Here is a 20,668-nt window from a genome sequence, read left to right as displayed (position 1 = left end):
GTTTTACCCTTCATTCTGAAATATTCAGGATTCTACCTTCTGATGGCAACATTCCTGAAAATCCTTTTTAGACCAAGCAATAACTCATCCAACATGAATGACACTTTATATTTGTGCAAAGTTTCAGAATATCTATATGCAGATTTTAAATTTTTTTATTTTTTTAGTCAGTTGGAGATGGAGCTGTAAATACGAGACAAGACGTTGCAGCACAAAGATCACTTGCCAATCCTGCAGCTCAGGGAGGCTGCAGCCCTGTCTCACACTCATATCCTGAGCAGGTAATATCCAGAAATACACGAGGAGGAGGAGGAGGAGGTGGAGGCTGCATGATTACTGCCTCTGCCTTTCTCTGGTTCTTACAACACACTCACAGCAGTGAGACCTGCATAGCACGCCATAAATCATTGCCTCATTATGCTCCTTCTGGAGGTTTGTTTAGGGCACCTATTCTAGTACTGGCTGCAGCAGATTATTTGCTCTTCCCAGAAATTCCTCTTTGGTTTGATTTGCACACAAGGAAAAAATTTCCGTCTTATTTTTGAAATAATTTCTTAGTGTGCAGAACAATTTACATTGCAGAACTGCCTAAGAAAGCAATTTCAGCAATGTCTGGAGGGGATTTTAATTTGTAGGTGGGTGATTTTGTTGAGAACAGGCAAAGGTTAAAGAAGTTTTTTGTGTTTTTGTGACTTGTCAATATGAAGTATTAATAAATGAAACAGAGGGTCTTCCTCCCCTCCTTTCTTCCTTCCTCCCTTCTTGTCTGCCTTCCTTTTTTGCTTTCCTTCTTCCCTTCTTTCTTTCTTCTGTACATAAAAGCTGTTGATCCTTTACCTAGCCAGATTTTGTTGAATTATTGTAAAAGAAGCCTAAGTGTTGAATTATTGTAAAAGAAGCCTAAGTCCCTCATTAAAAAAAACATTGCAAGGTCTTCATTCACTTTTTCTGTATGTCTTTATCCAGCCCTAGTTCACAGCTGGTGCAAGAGGGCACCGGACTGATTGACAGAATAGGGATTTTGACACTTGGTTTTGACTTAAGGAGACACATTGTCCTAATAAAAGCTGTGTATTAGTTGGCCTAATTTATTGAAGAGAAGCAGTATTGCTGATTTTGATAAAACAGTATTTATTTAGCCTTGCACCAAGTAAATGCTGGAATAACCTAGGTTGTACCTGCAATGGATTGGAAGGTCCAGAGCTGAGACTTTGGAGAGCAGGTGGGTACACTGCAACACGGCTGGGTTTTGCTGCAGTGACGATGTGATCTAGGATCTGATCCAGGCTCCTCAGAAATCAATGGAAATTCTACCCTTGACTTTACTGGGCTTTGGATCCTGCTCCAGTTGTACCAGGATGAAAATGAAATTGCTCCAGCTTAGATCTAGGATCTGATCCAGGCTCCTCAGAAATCAATGGAAATTCTACACTTGACTTTACTGGGCTTTGGATCCAAAATGAAATTGCTCCAGCTTGGGGGATGAATTTTCTGGCTTGATAGATTCAGTGTTTGAAATTGAGGGGTGTGTTTGAGTAAGGGGTCCTGACTTGAAGTTTGAGTGTTTTTGACGCTAGCCTTGCCATGATCCTCCCTCCTAGTCACAGTTCCCAGAAACACAATAGATTTCTGTTTTGTGGCCACTCACAGACATCCCAGATGAACAGCAGCATTTCATAGGTGATTGTAATGTGAAACTCAAAATCGTTGTAAGCTTGCTCAGAATGTGACCTGCCTTCACATAAAACTCCCCAAGCTTTCTGAACCTCACAGCAAAGCTGGAAGTGTTCACAGCCATAAAGAAACACAAAGCTAAGTCACTTTGGTGTGTTTTGAGGTTTCACTGCACATCCTCCTGCACCACTGTATCTCAGAGTCCTGGGTACAATTCTCATTTGATCTTAAACTCTTACAAAGAGCCTAGGAATAGAAGATGTGCTGAGGTAAGGGTCAGAAAAGACTTTTTCTAACACCCACTGCAACCTGAGTTTCCCACAAACAATCAGGACTCAGCGAGAATTGTACCCAACTTTTTTTGATGGAAGTGCAGTGGTGACCTTCTAGATTGATTAAAGATGTGACATTGATTGACTTTGAAGGGAGCCACATCCACCCTTCTTCTGCCAAAAAGGCAGTGGCTGCAATGTGAAGCCTCAAGAATGGGGCATTGCTTTTCCAAGTACATGGAAGACATCCAAGGGTAACAGGATAATGCAGATAATGGGATAGGGTTTCTCCCCTCCTCTCCCTCAAATACCATATAGCTAGATTTTTGGCTATCCAGCCTCATGCCTTAGAAGACTTCTCTCTTATAGCTACTTAAAAGACGAAATAGCTGAGGAAATGAGCTCTTTTTGCAGGTTATTTAGGATGTTTGGTGGTTGGGAATGTCAAAAAGGACTGGTGATGTTGACTCTGCAGGAATCTTTAATGGTGGTGGGGGTATGATGCTGTGAGGACCAGTGTCAGTGGAAGGGATGGTGTGGTGGGAGAAAGCTTTATTCCTCAGGCCAACTCACCCCTGAGGATTGTTCACACTGTCACTCTGGGGTGTCAAGTCTGAGAGGTGCTAAAATTGCCCTATTTGCCAAAGATATAAAGTATCTTAACAATATCTGGTCTCTTTAAGGCACCTTGAGTTGGCACGGAGGAATATTGGCCTCCAAAATTACCACTTTTGAAAATCTAGGCCACTGAACCTGATATGAACTATCAGAAAGCAGAGACAAGGGAGCACTTATGTTGGAGAATGTACAGTGGCTTGAAAACTACAAATCAAAATAATTCACCCTTTTATGTGTAAATCTCCTTCTCTTTGATACACAAATTGAAAAGCTGTCTGGTTTCCTTGTAGTTTCCATAAGCAAGCAGTGTGTGTCTGCACCCTCTAGAATGCGATTTAAGTGTTATTTAAAGTGCAGACCTGTTAAAGTCAAGCAAGCTGATCTGTATGCTAGAACTGAGCCCACCAAACCTTACACCTAAAACCAGCAGGGAAGGGGGTCTCAAGTGCCACGGCTCCCTCGTGACAAGGGCATGGAGTGACAAACAGTGAAGCACCAAAAGATCAAAACACTTTTTCAGGCACAGCAATAAAATCAGAGACAGAAAAACACCAGGTCCTGGTGCCGGTGTCTGCTCTTCCAAAGCAGCCTTTGTCAGGTTTGACACAGCCAGACCATGTCAAGGGGATGCAGGCAGGAGCTGCACACTGGCAGTAAATAAACATCAGCAAATGAACCTCCTGTGTGGTGCATTTCTGAGCTGGGAGAAAGGCTGGAGAGCCACTGCATGAAGCCCATGTGGAAGGGATTACTGGGACACGCTGAATTTACCAGGAGTTTATTGGCAAATTTCAGTGGAAGCATGGAAAAGACAGTGTGGTGTGTTTTGCTCATATTCCAGAGTTGTTTTCCCTGGTTGAGCACCTCAGTGCAGGTCCTGTGGAAGTCAATAGCTCTCTTGCCGTTCAGAAGGATTATGCCCCTAAATAGCTTCTTTAGGAAGTGTACTTTGCTTGGTGATAACACAAAGCAGAGGGTGGATGATTAACACCAATTAGGATTATTTACAAGAACCTAGAAAACAATAGGTCCATAAATCATTGTCTTATCAATTGTAGTTCCTCCTGAGTAATTCAGTCATCATTGGGCACACTGTGTTTGTTAAGTACAGATCACACTGATGTTAGCTAAAGTGTGTGCAAATGTTGAAGGTACAATATGACCTAAAATAGCAGCATGCTACAAAAAAAACAAAACAAACAAAAAAAAAAAAAACTGTTTTCAATGTTTTTATGTTCTAAATCCCCAACAGTTTACCCCCAGGTATATTGAGTGAATTTAAAGGAACTGACAGTAGCCTTGTTTCTCTTGGGTTATGCTTCAGCTCTGTCTACACTTGTGTCTCCCTTTGGGGTGGTTTTGCAGTAATCTGGCTCTCTCCATTTGTTGGGCACTGGTCCAGCTGCAGAACAGCTTCAATGCACATATATTCCTTCCAGAGGAGAGCCAGTGGGGAGTTCTCTCCAAAAGCATGCCAGGGCTTGGTGGGACACACTGCTCTGATCCAAGGGGCAGCCACACCACCACAAAGTCCTTCAGGGTGTCTGTCACCCTGCTTTGCAAGAGGAAGGAAGTCAAACTTCCCAGAGCTCCAATACCAGCCTGGTATTGGAGTGGGTCTTGTGGTTTAGGGAGGGTCATCTGCTTTGTGTGGCACCCTTTTTGTGGTGACTGGCAACTCTTGAACCACTACTTCTCTTTCTTCCATCAAGGCTTCTCCTGGCTCATTTTCCTTTTTGTTTAGTAACTGCCCAGTCTTCTGTAGCTGTTCCTCCTTGCTGCTGATCTTTTTTACTTCTACTTTTATCACTTTTTGTGATCCCTTTTCCAATTTCCAACCTTAGTCTCCCAGAAGACCCGGAGTGGTGATGCCTGGATGCAGAGGAGATCACACTGCTTATAGATCTGCACCATGAGGAGGCCAAAAGTTTCTGCAGCAGCAGGAGGTAAGCCAGGACTGCTGGTGGGTGTAAGGAGCAGAGAGCAAAGCCACGTGAGTTTGAGAAGAAGGCAGCAGCACCCCTGAGGATGGAGACTTTGGGGCAGTGTCACGGTCCTGTACAGAAAACTTGAAGAGACACTGAAAAATTCAGGTGGGAACACATCACCCAACCAGCTGCTTGTGTGGTTTGGTCCATGGACCTTTGGGGTTTGCACACCAGAGACTGAAAACTCTTGACTTACCCTAAATTTCCTCTTTATGGACTTCTGATGTCATAGGAATGGCACAACAAAATCCAATATATCTTCTTCACCATAGTGTTTCCAGCCTGCTAACTTTCCCAGGACTACTTTCTGCTCAAATTACTGGAACTTAATTACATGAGGTTTAATTTCAGTTGCTTGGCCAGCTTTAAAAATATGTATTCAAATTTGAACCACAAGGACAGAATTTTGGGAGCCTCTTTGTCCTCTCACTTTGTGTTAATTTAAATGAGGAAACTGTGCCTGTGAATCTCTGCTTTACTTCACCTATTCCAAGTCAGTCTCAGCTCTGGAGAGACATCCCTGACTCCCAGCAGTTTAAGGGAGAGCACAAACAATCCCTTATGTTATACTTTATGTTTTTGATACTGTGCAAACAGTAGATGTTTGTCTCCTGCTTATGAATTTTCATGTAAATAAAATGTATTGAGACCAGAGATGGAGTTACACTGATTTTGCACCAGATAATGTATTGACATTTTACAAGAAAGTGTTGTATTATCCATCCATTTCACAAGTAGATCTTACAATGTTTACTTATAACAAAAAAAACCCAAAAAACAAAAAACAAAAAACAACAACAAAAAACTGGAAGGAGAATCAAGGAAGGGACATGGAAAGAGAATGCAAAAGGACATGGATGAGAAGTGGTAGAGTTGGAGGATAACAGCATCTATCAAGGCATTATCTGAGAATTCCTATGATTAGGACTTATCTTTCTGGCTTCATTATTTCATTATAATCTGCTGTTTACCTGATAAGTAATAAATGGCCTCCAAATTTTATTGCATTTGTTCACTTTCTTCAGATTTTGCACCAGTTTGTTCCCCTCTTAAGCTCTTATTTCTCTTAAGGAATGAAGATTTTATGGTTTTACTGGGGTTGACTTGTTCCTCTGTATTTCAGTATTGTTATTTTGCTAACAAGGGTCCCACATCAATTCCTTGAATAACCCTTCCATCTATCACATTGGGATGATCAAGGATACATTACAGCTGATGTCCAAACACTGTTTTTACAGTGTACCTGGGGTTGGGCACCCACCTCCAACTCAGCAGATATAAAACCCTCCAAAAAGCCAACAAAAGAAGGCTTTTTTTAAACACTCCAACCCGCTAGTGGATTATCTTTAATGGGTTGGCAGCATGCCCCTTCCTTCCTCTGCAGGAATGCTGGCCTGGCTCTGCAGCCCTGGGTTTGGGTTTTTGGTTGTTTTATTTTTTTTTTCTGTGTTACAGCATACAGAAGAAATAAAGTGTGTGTCTGATTTGTAATAGTTCATGATGTCTTTTTTTCCTGGGATTAATTTATTTACTTGCCAGGAGACAAATGTTGCGACCAGCCCTCCTCTTTGGGGAGTGACCCTTGTCAGCATGGCCCTGCAGGAGAGGGCTCCTTGCATGGGCTGGCTGCTGTTTCTGGGAGCTCACAGACACACCTTCAAAGGTTGAGGGTTCAGCTTCTTCTGCGTGAGAGAGGAGAGGAAATGACCTTCACCCAGCTGAGCAGGGAACAACAGGAAACCCTCACGGTCCCGCCATTTCCCACCCCCAGGATCCGGAGCTCAGGGACCTTTTTGACAAACTGTCAGTGTTTTTGTCAGGGTTTAGCTGCTGCAAATATATTACCAAAGTATGTTGATGATTCATGGGGAAATGGTGTATGCTGATTTAAGTGATGGACTAGCCATTCTGTAATGGATTTGAGAATTCCCGATCTGATTGTACTTAGTTTTATCAAGCAGGAAGCTGGCAGGCTGTGTTTTAATCAACTGATAGCATCTCTTGGCAATTGGCATCCAGCTAGTGGACAGAGTACTTCTCAAAGACCAGCTCACTAAGTTACAAACAGTCACAGCCACTCAGATCTCTCAGCTTTATCTCCTATTTTTTCTGTTCAGCCTGTTTCTTTTCCAAATGAAACTTTCAGATGGAAGTGCAGGAAGATGAAACATATCTGCTTCTCTTTCACTGATGTTTTAGGGGGAATGGATGAGGCAGAATGCATTTGCTTCATCCTCCAGAAAGCTGTGCTGAAACAAGCTCCTAGATGTAGCATAATATCCCAGAACAAGACAAGTTCTAGGATTTGGTTTTGACACAGGTGTTTGGAGTGCTCACATTGCATAAGTGTAGTAAATCTACAATATGAGGCAACACCAGGTAAGACATGGCCTTTTCCCCTTTGATTAGGCCATGACTCATTATTCCATGACTCATTATCTACTGTGTCACCAAAGACATACCCAGTGTTCTGACCTGTACCAGCAGACATCAAGAATGGTTCCCTTCCCTGATAAAACTCACCAGTCTATTCATTACTTCTGGGAGACACCAGCTCCTGCAGAGCATCTTCACTGCACAAACCCTCAGATGCCACAGCTACCTTAAATAATTCCCTTCTCAGGATTCTTGTTTTGTCACACTTATTGAGCTGTGGAGCCATCCACACTCGTGGAGCTGTGCTCAAGCACAGCATCAGACCTGAGGAGCTGGTTTGTTGTGCCTGGCTCCTGTGGAGTAGTTACTGTACTTAGCAACCCACCTCCAACATAAATATATCTGCTACTCTGAAGAGCAGGCTTTGAAAAGCACCAGAAGGGATCACTCCTCCATAAAGATTTTTTCCAACACTGCAGAGCTGTTGGGACTTTCAGAGAGAAATTCTTCTCCCAGTTAAGCATCCCAGCCACCAGAGGGGTGAAGATTTCACCACAGGCTGACAAAGCTCTGGTGCAACCTTTTTCAATGGGCCATGAACCCCCATTTAAAGTCCTGTCTGAGTTGTTCTTGAGCCATGCAGGCATGGAGGGAGCTGGAGAGCAGCCATCTATGCAGGTGGGATTTGGGAGCCATCCGTGATGTCTTTACACAGGGGTCCCACAGCACCGTGTGGAAAAACAGCTCTGAGAGCTGAGTGCTAAAACCACATGGGTTTGAAACTGCTTAAACATTTGGAACTCTCAGGAGAGGCTGATGATTGAAAGGCTGTAAAACAATCATGCTCCCAAAAAGTAATAAAAATAAAAGTGAGGTGTAAGGAACAGAGAGGAGTGATTCATCGGGAAATTGTGCTCTTGAAATTGTGTGACAAATCCTGGGTGAGGGAGGAGCTGTGTGGAAGCATTTAAGGGCCAGATCCTGGCTTGTCCAGAGGAGTTCAAGATCCAGTGAAGATTAACAATGGACCTGTAGCTGAAAGGAAAAATTTAACTTCCATTTTAGATATTTTCTGTTGACCACTACATGAAAATGAGAGAAATCAGACCCCTATTTTCGTGTCATGTCCCATGAGGGTTTCAGCAGACAATGGCCCCCACTGCAAGAAATGAAATTTCCAATACCAGAACCACCAAAAGGACAAGTGAAAACAAGGCTGAAAAAAGTTTTCTCTCTTTAGGGTGGAAGTATACAAATTCCACAGGGTCATTTTCTGTGTAAACGTTCCTATTTGTATGTTTTTCAGATTAAAACAAAAAAGTATCTTCCAAACATATTCAATAAGTCAATTTTAAAGCAAGTTAATTAATGTATCTAAGCTTTATCACAGAGCATAAGTGGAAAAAATCCCCCAGCCAAATGGGAAGAGTCTAATCTTGATTTTCTCACTCTTTGAGTTCATTTATTACAATGTTTGCTCACTTTTATAAAAGCCATGCTCATGTAATAATCTAATTTCTGAGAGCATCTCCAGGGACAGGAGATCACATTACAATATCTCACATTATGTGTCATTCAGGCAGTATCTTCCAAATCATAAAACCTAAGGAAAGGGAATGATACTTGAATAGCAGATTCCTCCTCCTTTTCTTTTTCCTTTTCTGCACATTTTTTTTTTCCATCCCAATGCTCTCTTCCTTATATTGTCTAACCTCATGCACCCAGGCTGCTCATCTCCATTCTGCAGAGAAACAGGCTGTGGTGCACATCTCTCCTTGCTCTACCTGACCACCTCATCCTGTCTCATACTGTCTTTCCTATAGTTTGGAAATTTTCCTTCTGTTCTGGGCTTTCATTTGTGTCACCTTACTGCCTGTGTTTTGTGCCTATGGGTTCTGCTTGTTTGAACTGATGAACTGGAGCAGAGAACTGGCCCTGCTGATAAAAATCTGAAAAAAGCCTAAGTTTCAGATCAATAATTCCCCTGGTCTGAATAATTTCATTTCTAGCCAAAACTGTCCTAACAGTGAGACAGGACGTGTGTAGCTGCCCCTGGTGCCACCTCACAGACCCATTGTTCTTCCATCTTCATTTCTTTCAGCACCTTCAGGGATCTTGATAAAGACCTCAAGGGAGGCTTATATGGTCTTAAAACATTTCATTGATCCATTCATGTGCACGCAGTCCAGGGCTTCCATTTTTAAGATTCCTTCCCTATTATGGAAACTGGCTAATTGCAATTGAAACCTGTTAGGAACCTGCTTAAGACACCAGTGTTGTGTAGCAAAGCACTTGCAGCTTGCCCAAATCTCAGTGTATAAAGCTATGGATTCCTTGGGATGAAAATACGTTTTCTAGGAGATGATTCTGCTGTTCTAGATATTATTTTATCATTCAAATCTAAGGTCACAACCTCAATCCTAGCTCATCTTGTTGACCACACAGACCATAATCAATTTTATTTCTTGTGATACATCCATTCCAAACTACCATTGCCCATTTCTTCATGTAGAAGTTGCGTACCAAATTATCTGGTCTGATAAACACCAGGTTACTGTGCCTGCTAGTGCACTTACAACACAACTTTGCAATGGGAGAATAATCCTGGCCTTTTTAAACAAAGAGGCAAGCAGAAAAAACACACAACATCAGAATTAAACCAGTTCTGACAATTTTTCATTTCCATTTATTCAGAAAAAAGTCATAATTGAGACTTAAGGAAAAAAAGAAAAGCCCTCCATGCCTTTAAGTGTAAAATCCATTTTAGTAGCAGGAAGCTGTTATATGGTTAGAGCAGTTATTTTTATTGTCTGTCTGGGTATAGTTTTTAACTGCAGGCACAGAATAAATCAATAGTGTCATAAAGCTACTCTCACCCTCTGCCCTTTCTAAAGGGACATTGTTCAGTGTCTGTGCTGGATGTGACACAGACTGTGCTTTGATGCACAGAATTATGCCTCCACTAATGTTCTGGGGGAAAGATCTCTGTGACACATATTTACCTGTATCTCTTTATCCATATCATCTCAGAGTCATCAGATTAAAAGCAAAATGAAACACAGACATGCACACAAAAATGCGCAGAAGTTTTTCATCAGAAGAAAGGGGATTTTTCTGGTTATTCTCTTGCAAATGATAGTGTCAATTAATTTGTGCATTCATAAATCCTCTCAGGTAGTGTATTTGCTAGACTGTCTCAGAAAACATGCAGTGATTCATAGGACAATCCACACAACTTAAACCTGACCCGAACCTGCTCTTTAATACAGCAAGGAAGGATGGAGCAAGATCTGCCTGTATGAAGCTGGTGCTAGATAAAATTGCCCAGAAAGTGTGCCTTTTTAATAGCAAGAGTAGTTAATGGCTGGAACATTTGGCTTAGGAATGTGGTGGATTGAGCATTGCTTTCAGTCTCTAAATCAAGAGTGAGTGTCTTTCTAAAGCTATGCAATAGCTTCAGCAGAAGTTATGGCTTTGATGCTGAAATGAGTGGGTGAAGTTCTTCAGCTGTGTTACATAGGAAGCAAAACCAGATGACTCTGATGGTCCTTTTCAGCCTTACTAATCCATTAAATCCTGGTTTGGGGCCTTTCACACGCCAGGGTTTAAAGCAGCCTCTCAGGTTTTCCGGATGGTTTCTGCAGGCAATACACGTTCCAGAGCAGGGTCTGACAAACTCCATATAAACGGGTGTCCGGAATTGACACACATTATAATTTATACATAAATCACTGCCTCTAAATGCAGTTCCAGATCCATTTCCTCATGCAGCTGAGCTCACTTTGTCTGTTCTGTGCAGTGGGGGTTTTCCTTTGCAAAGCAGATATGCATCTGAGCTGAAACACACATCACGTGCTGCTGGAGACCCCAAAAACTGCCACCCCTATCATGAACTACAGAGAAGCAAACCTTTATGGATCAAATTCTTAAGAGATTTATCAGCAGCTATTGCTGTTGTCAAGTTAATTCATCGCTCCTCTCCTTGCTTGCTCATTGCAACTTCCCCAGGTTGGCACTTCTGACAGAGGCATGAAAATTGTACTTGTGCTGCAAGTGGGAGGTGGAGACAGCAAAAATCTGTGCCCTGTCTGTGGGACTCCATGCTGAGACAGCTCTATTTTCACATCTAGTCACAAGCCAATTGGTATAACCTCAGTATTTGTTTTGAGGACGGCTCTCAAGAAATGGAACTGGATTTTGGATTTGGTAAGATTAGAGGAAATAAACCCTGAAATAATTCAAGGGGTTTCTGAAGGCAGCAGTACTCACGTGGAGCTTGGTGCTGGACAGACAGAGAGGCAGAGTCTACAGGAGTCTGTACACTCCATGCTGAGAGTGGTGGGTACCACTCACCTGCGTAACCGAATGTTTGTTTGTCTTCTTTCTGCAAAATGCTTAGTGCTGGATTTTTATGTCTGTAAATACTGATTTGGATTTCCCTTCCTTCCTTCCCCATGCTCCATTGAAAGCAAAGACATCTCACCCAGCACCATTTGCTGACTCCTTCCCTTCTGCTCTTCCCCATCCTCCAGTGCGTGAGTGCCGTCACGTGCGGCCCCTTGGTTTCCCCTCAGGACACTGGTACTTGGGAAGGAGAATAGCAGATGTTGGGGAAAAAACAACACCCTGTCAGGTAGAAAAAAAACACTTTGGCAAAAAAATAAAAACTATATGAACTTCCTGGCTTCTCAAACTTTCTCATGAATAGCCAGTGGCTGCTGGAATAGCAGAAATGGTAATAATAAATTACAGTAAATATCATCCTGTCGTAAGTGACAGCAAACCAAACCCACTGCTGTTCAAAAATGAATTGGAGAAAATATTTCTTAATCTCTTTTTGTGTTATTCAGTCAGCTGTAATGATTTATAGTACTCCAAAGAAGTTATGGTACAGAGTTGTTTCTTAATCATCCATTTCAGCACCTTGCTAATACCCACACATGCTTTGGTGGGGACTCTGGCACTGCTGGATGCCGCAAAATGCTCAGCCCAGGAATAAATGATTTAATGTAAGGGTCTTCTCAGCCTTTCTCCGGGACCCTTCTGCCCATGGGGACAAATCAGCTACAAGGAGGAGCAGTGCTGAGTTAAGGGCAGCCCCATAACAGTGCCTTGAAATAAGGTTGTTTCCCCAGAGCCATTTGGTTTGAGCCTATGCAGCTGTAAATACCCACATGCCGTTGACATGGAGGGCTCTGGTGCTGGAGTGCATCAGATGGACACCCTGCAGATGAGGCTGTCCCTCTGTGACTCTGTGAGCACACTTGGGATCAGTGGGAAAATGAAATGGTGGGGGATAAATTGAACTGGGAACATGGTATCAATTGCTTCTGTCTTTGTCTACTTATTTCCAAGGATTTATACGTGACAGTGTGAGGACTGCTCAGTGACACATTTTAATTTAATTAAATTTCCTGTTGGATTGATGTCTGATCAATCAATAATGTTAATGTTTTTGCAATTTAGAGATTAAAGCTTGGATGAGCGGATATTGAAATACTCTCACATCCAGCTGCCTGGGAATATCTCTTTTTGCTTCCATTCCTCAAAAAACATATTTTGGATAAGAATGCATCATGAGGCTTGCCATGAACCTACACCAAAGCTGAAATCTTTACCCCATTCTAGCAGAGGGTAAGGGAGTCATTCAGGAGCAGTGTCACTTCTTGGAGAGACAGACTTACAGGCAGCTAAAGCCTGGGCTTGTGCAAAATCTGTGTAGTTCTGTATATTTTTCCTCTGATGTTCAATATAGGAGAAAGAAGAATGGGGCATTGCAGGTGTGACAGTTCCCTTTGCTACCTGCTCCTTGCTCAGGAAGTCGTCAGTGCCGAGGTTGCACTGGGGGATTTGAACCTGATCACCACCAAGGCATCTCTTGGCATCTATTCTCCATGTGTCCTTATCCCCTCTGGGTCCCACTCATTTCTCTGGCCACCACAGCCTCCTGCAGCAATGAGCTCCCCTGCTCAGCTGATGCTTTCTGAGCTGCCACGCATGGGACAGCAGAATCCTGGTCTGGAGCTGAATGTAACAGTTATTGAAGCTCCTTGCTTGCCCAAATTTCTCACAGATGAGCTAATTGTGCTCCACCCTCTTCAGGCTGTGAAGATAAAGAGATGCTGTAGCATGTCCACAGAACCTTTTTTTTTCCTTCTCTTGTGCCTTGTTTCATTTAGTGCCTCAAATACTTTAGTAGTGAGGTCAGGAGAAGCCTTAACTTATTCAGGGGAGTTATTCTGCACTGACTTTTCTGTGAGTCTTAGACAGTCATTTAAAAACTTATGATCCAAGAAAAAAATGTAGTCCACATTTTCCAATTTGTAAAAATGTGAACCCAAATTTCATCTGAGTCTCAGGTATGGCTGTAGTCACAACAAGTCAAAGTAATTTGTCAGATCTTAACACTATCAAAACTGGGACAGTGAGAAATCACACCTGGCTGAGGTCTGAAGGCTCCAGTGTCCATCTCTGGTCTCCAGGTCCATCTCCAGAGCTGCCTCTGTGTTATTTGGGGTGCTTGTACTCTTGTTGTGTTCGGTGGAGCTTTAAAAGGGCCATTTTCTCTTCCATCTGTATTTTAAAATCTGTAAAATCTGCATTTTCTGTCCTCTAAGGATGTTCTGGAGGCTGTTTGCTGTGTACCTATCCCTCAAACAACCCCAAAGGAACATACAGAGGGAGGAAGCCACAGAGAGAGAGGAGGAGGGGAAAGAAAGAGCAGCTCATTTTCCACTTTAGCCCAGACACCTGAGGGGTAGAAGTCAGCAGTTTTTTTGACGGTACAAGAACTTGGTAACTTAAAACAGGAAGCAAAAGAAAAACCACGACCAAATAACTTTGCCTTGACCTCCTCCTAAGAGAGTCAATGACTTTAAAGTAAACTGGAACTTCTTGCTGGAATTTATTTGGACATTGGCTGCTCCTTACCTCATTAGCACAGCAATATTCAAAAATATGCCAAAAGATTTAGGCAGGCTGGAGGACGCAATGAAGCTAATTTTTTTTTCCCCCAAGGGAAGGCTTCACATATTTGTGTCTCACTGTCTAAATACTCTTCAGTGCAAGAGTTTCTTCCACTGGAATCTACTGTGTGCAGTGGGTTTTGTTTTGCCCTCTGTTGTTAACTCCACCAGACCCCACCACTCTGGGTGAAACGGCAGTGTGCCCAGTGTGCCACTGTGCTTGGGATGGGGGTGGGCTGGAGGACGCAATGAAGCTAATTTTTTTTTCCCCCAAGGGAAGGCTTCACATATTTGTGTCTCACTGTCTAAATACTCTTCAGTGCAAGAGTTTCTTCCACTGGAATCTACTGTGTGCAGTGGGTTTTGTTTTGCCCTCTGTTGTTAACTCCACCAGACCCCACCACTCTGGGTGAAACGGCAGTGTGCCCAGGGTACCCACTGTGCTTGGGATGGGGGTGATTGAAGGGTGAGAGAATGTCAGTGTCACTCTGTGTGCAGGTGTGTGGAGAAGGCAGAGGAAAAAGGGGAAATTGTTCCTTGGAAGGGAGGGAAATAATCTACTGCTAAACCAGTGATTTTTGTAGTAGATCGACATTTTTATGCTCAGCCCCTGGTATAACATGTTCTTCCAGGCCTGTCTTGCCTAAACTACTGCTGTAAGCTGGTTCACCTTGATTACTGATCCTTCCTTCCTTCCTTCCTTCCTTCCTTCCTTCCTTCCTTCCTTCCTTCCTTCCCAACCACCTGCACAAGGACAAGCACCCCAACATTGCTAGAATGGGCACACCTGGCTGTTTGGGGTTTGCTGTGCCCTGCTCATTAAAAGAAGGGGGTTTCATGAGAATTTTGTTTGAAGAAGCTGGGGATGCTCTTTCCATCTCAAAGGTCCAAGCTCTGCCAGCTCATGTCTTTTCTGGTTCCAGCTAAGCTGTTTCACGATCCAAAAACATGATGAGCCCTGAGAAAATAGTGTCCGAAAGAGCAGCCCAAGCGTTTGCCATGTTCAACCTTTGAGTGTTTGGGGTCAAGAATTCCCATTGCAGTTCACCACACCACCTTGCTCACCAGAGCAGGTTGGAGCAGGCTCTGGCCAGTTGGCTACTTTGGTGATTTAACCTGTCAGGAACGTGGGAGTACAGAACAAAGCCACAGCATAAATCCCACAATCCTCATCCTGCAATGAAATTCATTTGGACAGCATCATCAGGCTACTTTTTAGAGTGGTTCATCTTACCCTGAACAGTAAATTCCAATAGGAAAGTAATTTATGATCTGGGAGGGCTGTTACTTACAAGATAGTAAAATAACTTTAGCTGGACTTTTACTACCTTCAGCAGCAAGAATCCATGCTGAAGCCAGGAACGAGCCTTTTCTTCCTAGCTGTGATACAGTGTGATCTATCACAGAGCCACATGGGTTTTTGGCTTACATTCATCTTGTTTCCATGCAGTGTGTTTAAAGAGAAATCACTGATTTCTACTTGCAGTGTTTACAGTCAAGTCACGTTATTGCAGCAATTGCATGAACTTCCAGTAATTTATGCATGAGTAGGATCAGGGTGGCTTCTGGCATAGCCTGGGCACCCTGCCTGAGACCTGTTCAGAAATCAGCAATCTCCTGCATCCAAGTCATCCAGGATCCCTCCATCTTTGGGTGGCTGAGTTACACATTTGAGGTAGCTTGTCCTTGTTGACTGCAAGTGGAGTTGAATTTGGTGCCTAATCTTTAGATAATTAACAAATGTCATCACAAGTGTGTTGTACTATAACCGCCACAGTTTTTCTGCTCCCCTCCCTGACTGTTCCTCAGGCACTCAGTACTTTTGGGTATCAGCTCCAGCATGGAAATGGCCTTAACAGGTGGCTGGTTGTGGATCTCATCATAGTTTTTTGTGCTTTCCGCAAATAACTAAAACCATAGAAGCACAGAAACACAGCCCCCAGCCTCCTGTAAGAATGATGCACATAAAAAATTACTGAAGCACATGCTGGTGCTTCAGTAATTTTTCAGAAGAACATGCTGGTCCTTCTGATGGCAGGGCAGATTCAGGCTCATTTCACCCTTATAAAACATTCCTCAGGGATGCTGCCTTGGCTACAATTTTCTCTTCAAACTGAGTCTTTCTAACCCTCAAAGGTTTGTAACCCTCCTGTACCATTTTACCATATTCAGCATGAGAAAGGATCTTCTCCAGTTCAAATATTCATGTGCCAGTCAACAATTAGAATCCAGATTATCACTTTTATACCATGATTTTCCTGCTCTGTCTCAGGCCACAGCATGCGTGTGGGAGCATACAGCAACATTTAGCACTTAAATGCTCGCCATGAGTAGCCAAAACATTTGGGATCTGCATTATGGGTAAAGAAAATTAGGTCAAAACCCTTCACAAGCATCTATCCTATTTGCAGGAAAAGTCCATGGTTTGAGCCTTTATGTTCAGGAGTTGTCAGAAAGTCATTACTTTTGTGATTGTGGCCTCAAAAATAAAGTTTTGAGGAGCTGTGTGCCCTCCACTGTTGTGCAAACCATGCAGGCACCTCTGAGCTACCTGCCAAGGCTGGTGCTGGGATCTGAGCAGGTTTTGCTCATTTAGCCTTTAAAAACTGGGAGAAGTAAAAGCAAAAATGAAGATGCAGAGAAAGCCCCAGCAGGGTGGGATTCAAGTCCTTTACTCAAAAGACAAAAACTTAGGGATTAGGTTCAGATCAGAAACCTCAAAAATTGATGTGAATGTTGGAAAAAAATAGCTAATTTATCCAAGGGAAAGAAATTATCCAGTTTCGACACTGTGGCAAGAGGTCTGGACTTCCTAGATGGAAGAGAAATAAAGAAGACCAGATATATGTGGGCTGAGCTTTCCATGTATATTTTTAATTATGGCACATCTATCATTCTTAGCACTGCCTTGAGCAAAGAAAGATAAAACAGCAAAGCAATAGCAAGATTTCCACACATGTAGCCAGTCTCAAAATCAATGGGAGCTTGGTATCTAAATACCTTTAAAAACCTGATCAGTTGTTCCCTGAGGCCCCCCTGAATATCACAGCCTTAAATCCTGGAGGATGTGCTGGCATTGCTCAGCCTGTGCAAAGCAGAGGGGTGCACTCAGGACAGCATTTGGCTTGTAATGTGAAGGGCTGAAAAATTATTCATTTAGGGTTGTCTGATGATAAGAGCCACACACTCTTATCCTTCAGCATCTCTTTGGTTACAGGCAGTGTGTGACTGGGTACCAGTAGCCAGTGACAGGAATTTGGTGAGTCCCCAGTTGTTTTCTAGGAAATGTTAATTACCCCTATTTTTAAATAATTTACATGGAAAAAGCAAACCTTCACTAACTCTTGGTAGGAGAGGTGGAACAAAGGATGTTCACCTATTATTCTGCATACAGATAGAACTAATAAACATTCAGGCAAATTAAAAAAAAAAAAAGGAAAACTGTTTCCAGTGAAGATGAGGGACTCTGCTGAGGCCTTGCCATGTGGTTGGAGCTGAATGGGAATTCTGGCCATGCCTCCCTTTGCCTCCTGCCACACTGGCACCACTGCACGTGCTCTTCGTGCTGCTGCTCACCCAAGGTTAGGCTACAGGAGAGACTTGCTTAGCCAAGGTGACTCCTCTCGTCTGTTACACATCCCAGGATTATAAATAACAGAACAACCTCTGTTTGATGGGGGGGATGCTGACAACCCCCCTCCCTCCTTCGGGATGCTGAAGCAATTACAGGCAGGAGGAAGCCACAGAGCCCTTGTGCTGTTGCAGCAAGCAGAGGCTTTGGGTCGGTCCTTGCTCCTCTTTAATTAGAGTTTATTGGTGAAGCAACCCCATTTTTCTGTTCCTGGAAAGTCGGGGTTGTCAAGGCCTAATTCCTTGGGCCTATCAAGTGTGAGATATGTTTACCAAGTCTCTCCAGGATTAGCTGGGTTGCTATCAAAACTGAGGAGTGTATTTCTATCAATGAATACCACTATGACAAGGTCTGTCCCCTGAGACAAACGGCCTGTTCCACGGAGGCTTTAAATAGGAGCAATAATGGTAGTGAGCAGCACTGAGTTGAATAATTAGATTGTTCTTCATAAATCCTCAAGTGAAGACTTCCAAGCAGGTCCATTATGTGTGTCGTATGTTAGCACTGAGCTTTATGTGGTGTGGACACCTCTCTGTGCCGGGCTGCTGTGATGGGTGAGTAAATCACCAAAGATTGGGACAGGAGGAGTACAGCTCCTTCCTCTCCTGCCTTTTCCCCCACAGAGATCATCTGCTCTGAACTGCAAACATCCGCATTATTTATCTCATTGCTCAAAGAGTTTTTGAGAGGACTAACTGGAGTAATTTCTGAATATTTATGCTTTGTTTGTTTATATTCAGAGACTGGAAAACACACATATTTTGTTCACGTCCCCAGACTAGTTCATTTACTGATTCACTTAAAACATCCTTTCGGATCCATTGAGAGATAACTTTTTCCTCAGAGGGATGCAGTGGTATAACAGCAGCTCAGTATTATCTCCCTATATTCTTGGTAGGATTTAATCTTGCCAACGGAGAACTGATCTTTTCTTTAAAAAAAAAAAAATTTTTTGCTCCATTCCCCTTTCAATTATTCAGGTTTTCTCTCTCTTTCTTGCTCTCTGTGGCAGATACAGGAAGAAATCTCAGATGAGCAAAGTGTCATTGAACCCTAACACAGATTGGTGATTTTTAGACACTTTGTAGGAAATCCTGGGAGGCAGCAGCATCTGCAGGCAGGGATGTACACCCAGCCAGTGCACGGTGCAGGTGCCTGCTCAGGCGAGCACTTCTGCTCGACCCAGCTGCACTCCATTCTCTCAGAAACACATTTGTCAGACCTGGTTAAACAATGCTGGTAAAAAGAACAAGAAATCACATTATTCCCCCGAGAACTGTGTATACACCTAACTATTTTGCCTGCCAGTAAGAATCTTGTGTCACTGTAAGGTTTATAGGAGCTGACTGGCAAAGGATGCCCTGATGATAAATAAAATACCCGTGTCCCATGTGCCATGACTGTGCAGCTGAGCAGCCGTGGTGTCCTTTTCACTTACCTCGGTATGAAGATGTGGCATCTGCCTTTGGACCCATTGTTATGGGCAGATGATGGGGTCCCACAAGGGGACACGTCACAGAACGGGGTCAGGAACAGGCACCAGCTGTGAGCCACCTTCTGATAAAACTGTAGGCCTGCTGTCAAATTCTTCAGCTTGCACACAAGCTCTGGGATGAGGTCTGGGATTGGTGTCACCCAGCAGCTCCACTGTGACCCACCGTTCTCTGGTACCAACTGCTTTGCTGCCAGGTCATCCTTCACTTGGCCCTGGTGGAAAAAGTTCTCCAGTGTTAAAACACTGCCAGGATAAATTGTTAAACATTTTATCAGCCAATTTAGGTGATAATCATTGGGGTAATAGAAAAAATATTATCCATATTAATTTAAAGGTGCACTGTGCTTCCCTTCCCGATTAGCGTATGAAACGCCTTGCCAGGCTATGAAAATAAAGTGACTGTGAGAATTTTTAAAGGCACATTCCTCCTTGCATCATAAGAGCATGAATTCCAGGAATTTCCTATCCACAAGAAGTTTGCATTCCTGGGATGAAGTGATTGCACCCTTGCACACAAAGTGCCCTGATGCTGCAGCAGACACCAGCCCTGCTCCTTTCTGCTCTGCCTGGGCAGCCAGGGGTGCACACTTCTTATCTTGACCCCAGCTGCAAGTGCTGAGTGTGGCCGAGAGTCAGCCACATCCATCTGAGGATGATTTTCAGTGAGATGCCTGGGAATTTATGCATGATTTTATTTCCTAAATGTGGCCTTTCATTTAGCTTGTTCTGTTTTGTGCCAAGCTGCTCAGAGCCAGGTGTGCTTTGTGCCCAGCGGGCAGAGCCAGCAGAGAGGGATTCTACCAGTGGGTTTGTCCATATCTGCTCTGAGAGGGGACCAAGGGGCATTTGACCCTGGGGCACAGTAGTGATTCAGGTGATAATAGTCTGTGAATTGATTCATTAGGTGAGAAACCACCTTTAAACTTTCCTTGATAAAAAGCAGCTTGAGATATTTTAGTGTCACAGGTTCTGATCTGTACATTGGTGAGGAGGCAGTGAGCAGAGCTCTGGACAGTTCTGGGGACTCCTGTCCCACCCAGGGCAGGTCAGAGCACACAGTGCAACCCAAGAATCCTGCACCAAAAGAAATGTTCTACAGAAGTGGAGCTAGGTCTTCTCAGCTGGGTCTGGTCAGGTAAAACTGGTCTCAGTTTGGAGACAGGACTGAGTCAGCAGCCCCACTCCCTGCTGAGCCCTTTGCTCCTGGCACTGAGCTGCTGATCTGTAATGCAGCCGGACAGAGGCACCCAGGACACTCAGAGGAAATGGGAAATGTGTCTGGACAGTAGATGATTCACAGTTGCTGGCAGCTGAACTGAAGTTTTCTGGATTTCAATTTTGAAGTCAGGCACCTTTATTCCACCCTGTTCCCACAGTGGGCACCTCCATCCTCTTACGAGCCTGGGCTCAGGGCTGTGTTAGTGCACAGCAGCAGTGGCACTGCCTGCCTCAGAGGCACTCTGAGGAGCTAAAGAGTCTTGAAACTGGGGCTCTTCAGTTCCAGGACCATGTGAGTGCCTTAAATACATTGATTTCTTCTTCCAGAGGGTAAGGTCCAGTTTTGAAAAGGTCCTGGGAAATCTCTGCCTAAGCCATAATCTGGTTCAACCACCACCCAATTTCACTCTTCCTCCATGCATCTGCTGCAT

The 20,668-nt window shown here is 43.5% G+C and overlaps 1 protein-coding gene across 2 annotated transcripts in view; it reads left to right on the top strand.

Moving 5' to 3' along the window:
- MAF (MAF bZIP transcription factor) overlaps nucleotides 1-20,668 on the top strand; it is a 185,028-nt gene that overhangs the window by 56,892 nt on the left and 107,468 nt on the right. Inside the window, exon 3 of one of the 2 annotated variants that reach the window (XM_041400544.1) lies at nucleotides 4,409-5,394. The exons of the other annotated variant lie outside the window; for it this stretch is intronic. The gene's annotated coding sequence lies outside the window, so the exon portion shown is untranslated. Of the gene's footprint in view, nucleotides 1-4,408; nucleotides 5,395-20,668 lie in introns of those variants that run through there. 2 annotated transcript variants of the gene reach the window in all.

Source organism: Onychostruthus taczanowskii, unplaced genomic scaffold, assembly GCF_017590055.1.
Source record: "Onychostruthus taczanowskii isolate IOZ18803 unplaced genomic scaffold, ASM1759005v1 scaffold18, whole genome shotgun sequence".
In the NCBI taxonomy this organism is placed as follows: domain Eukaryota; kingdom Metazoa; phylum Chordata; class Aves; order Passeriformes; family Passeridae; genus Onychostruthus; species Onychostruthus taczanowskii.
Note: the sequence above shows the minus strand (reverse complement) of the source record. Positions and strands in the feature narration are given on the sequence as shown.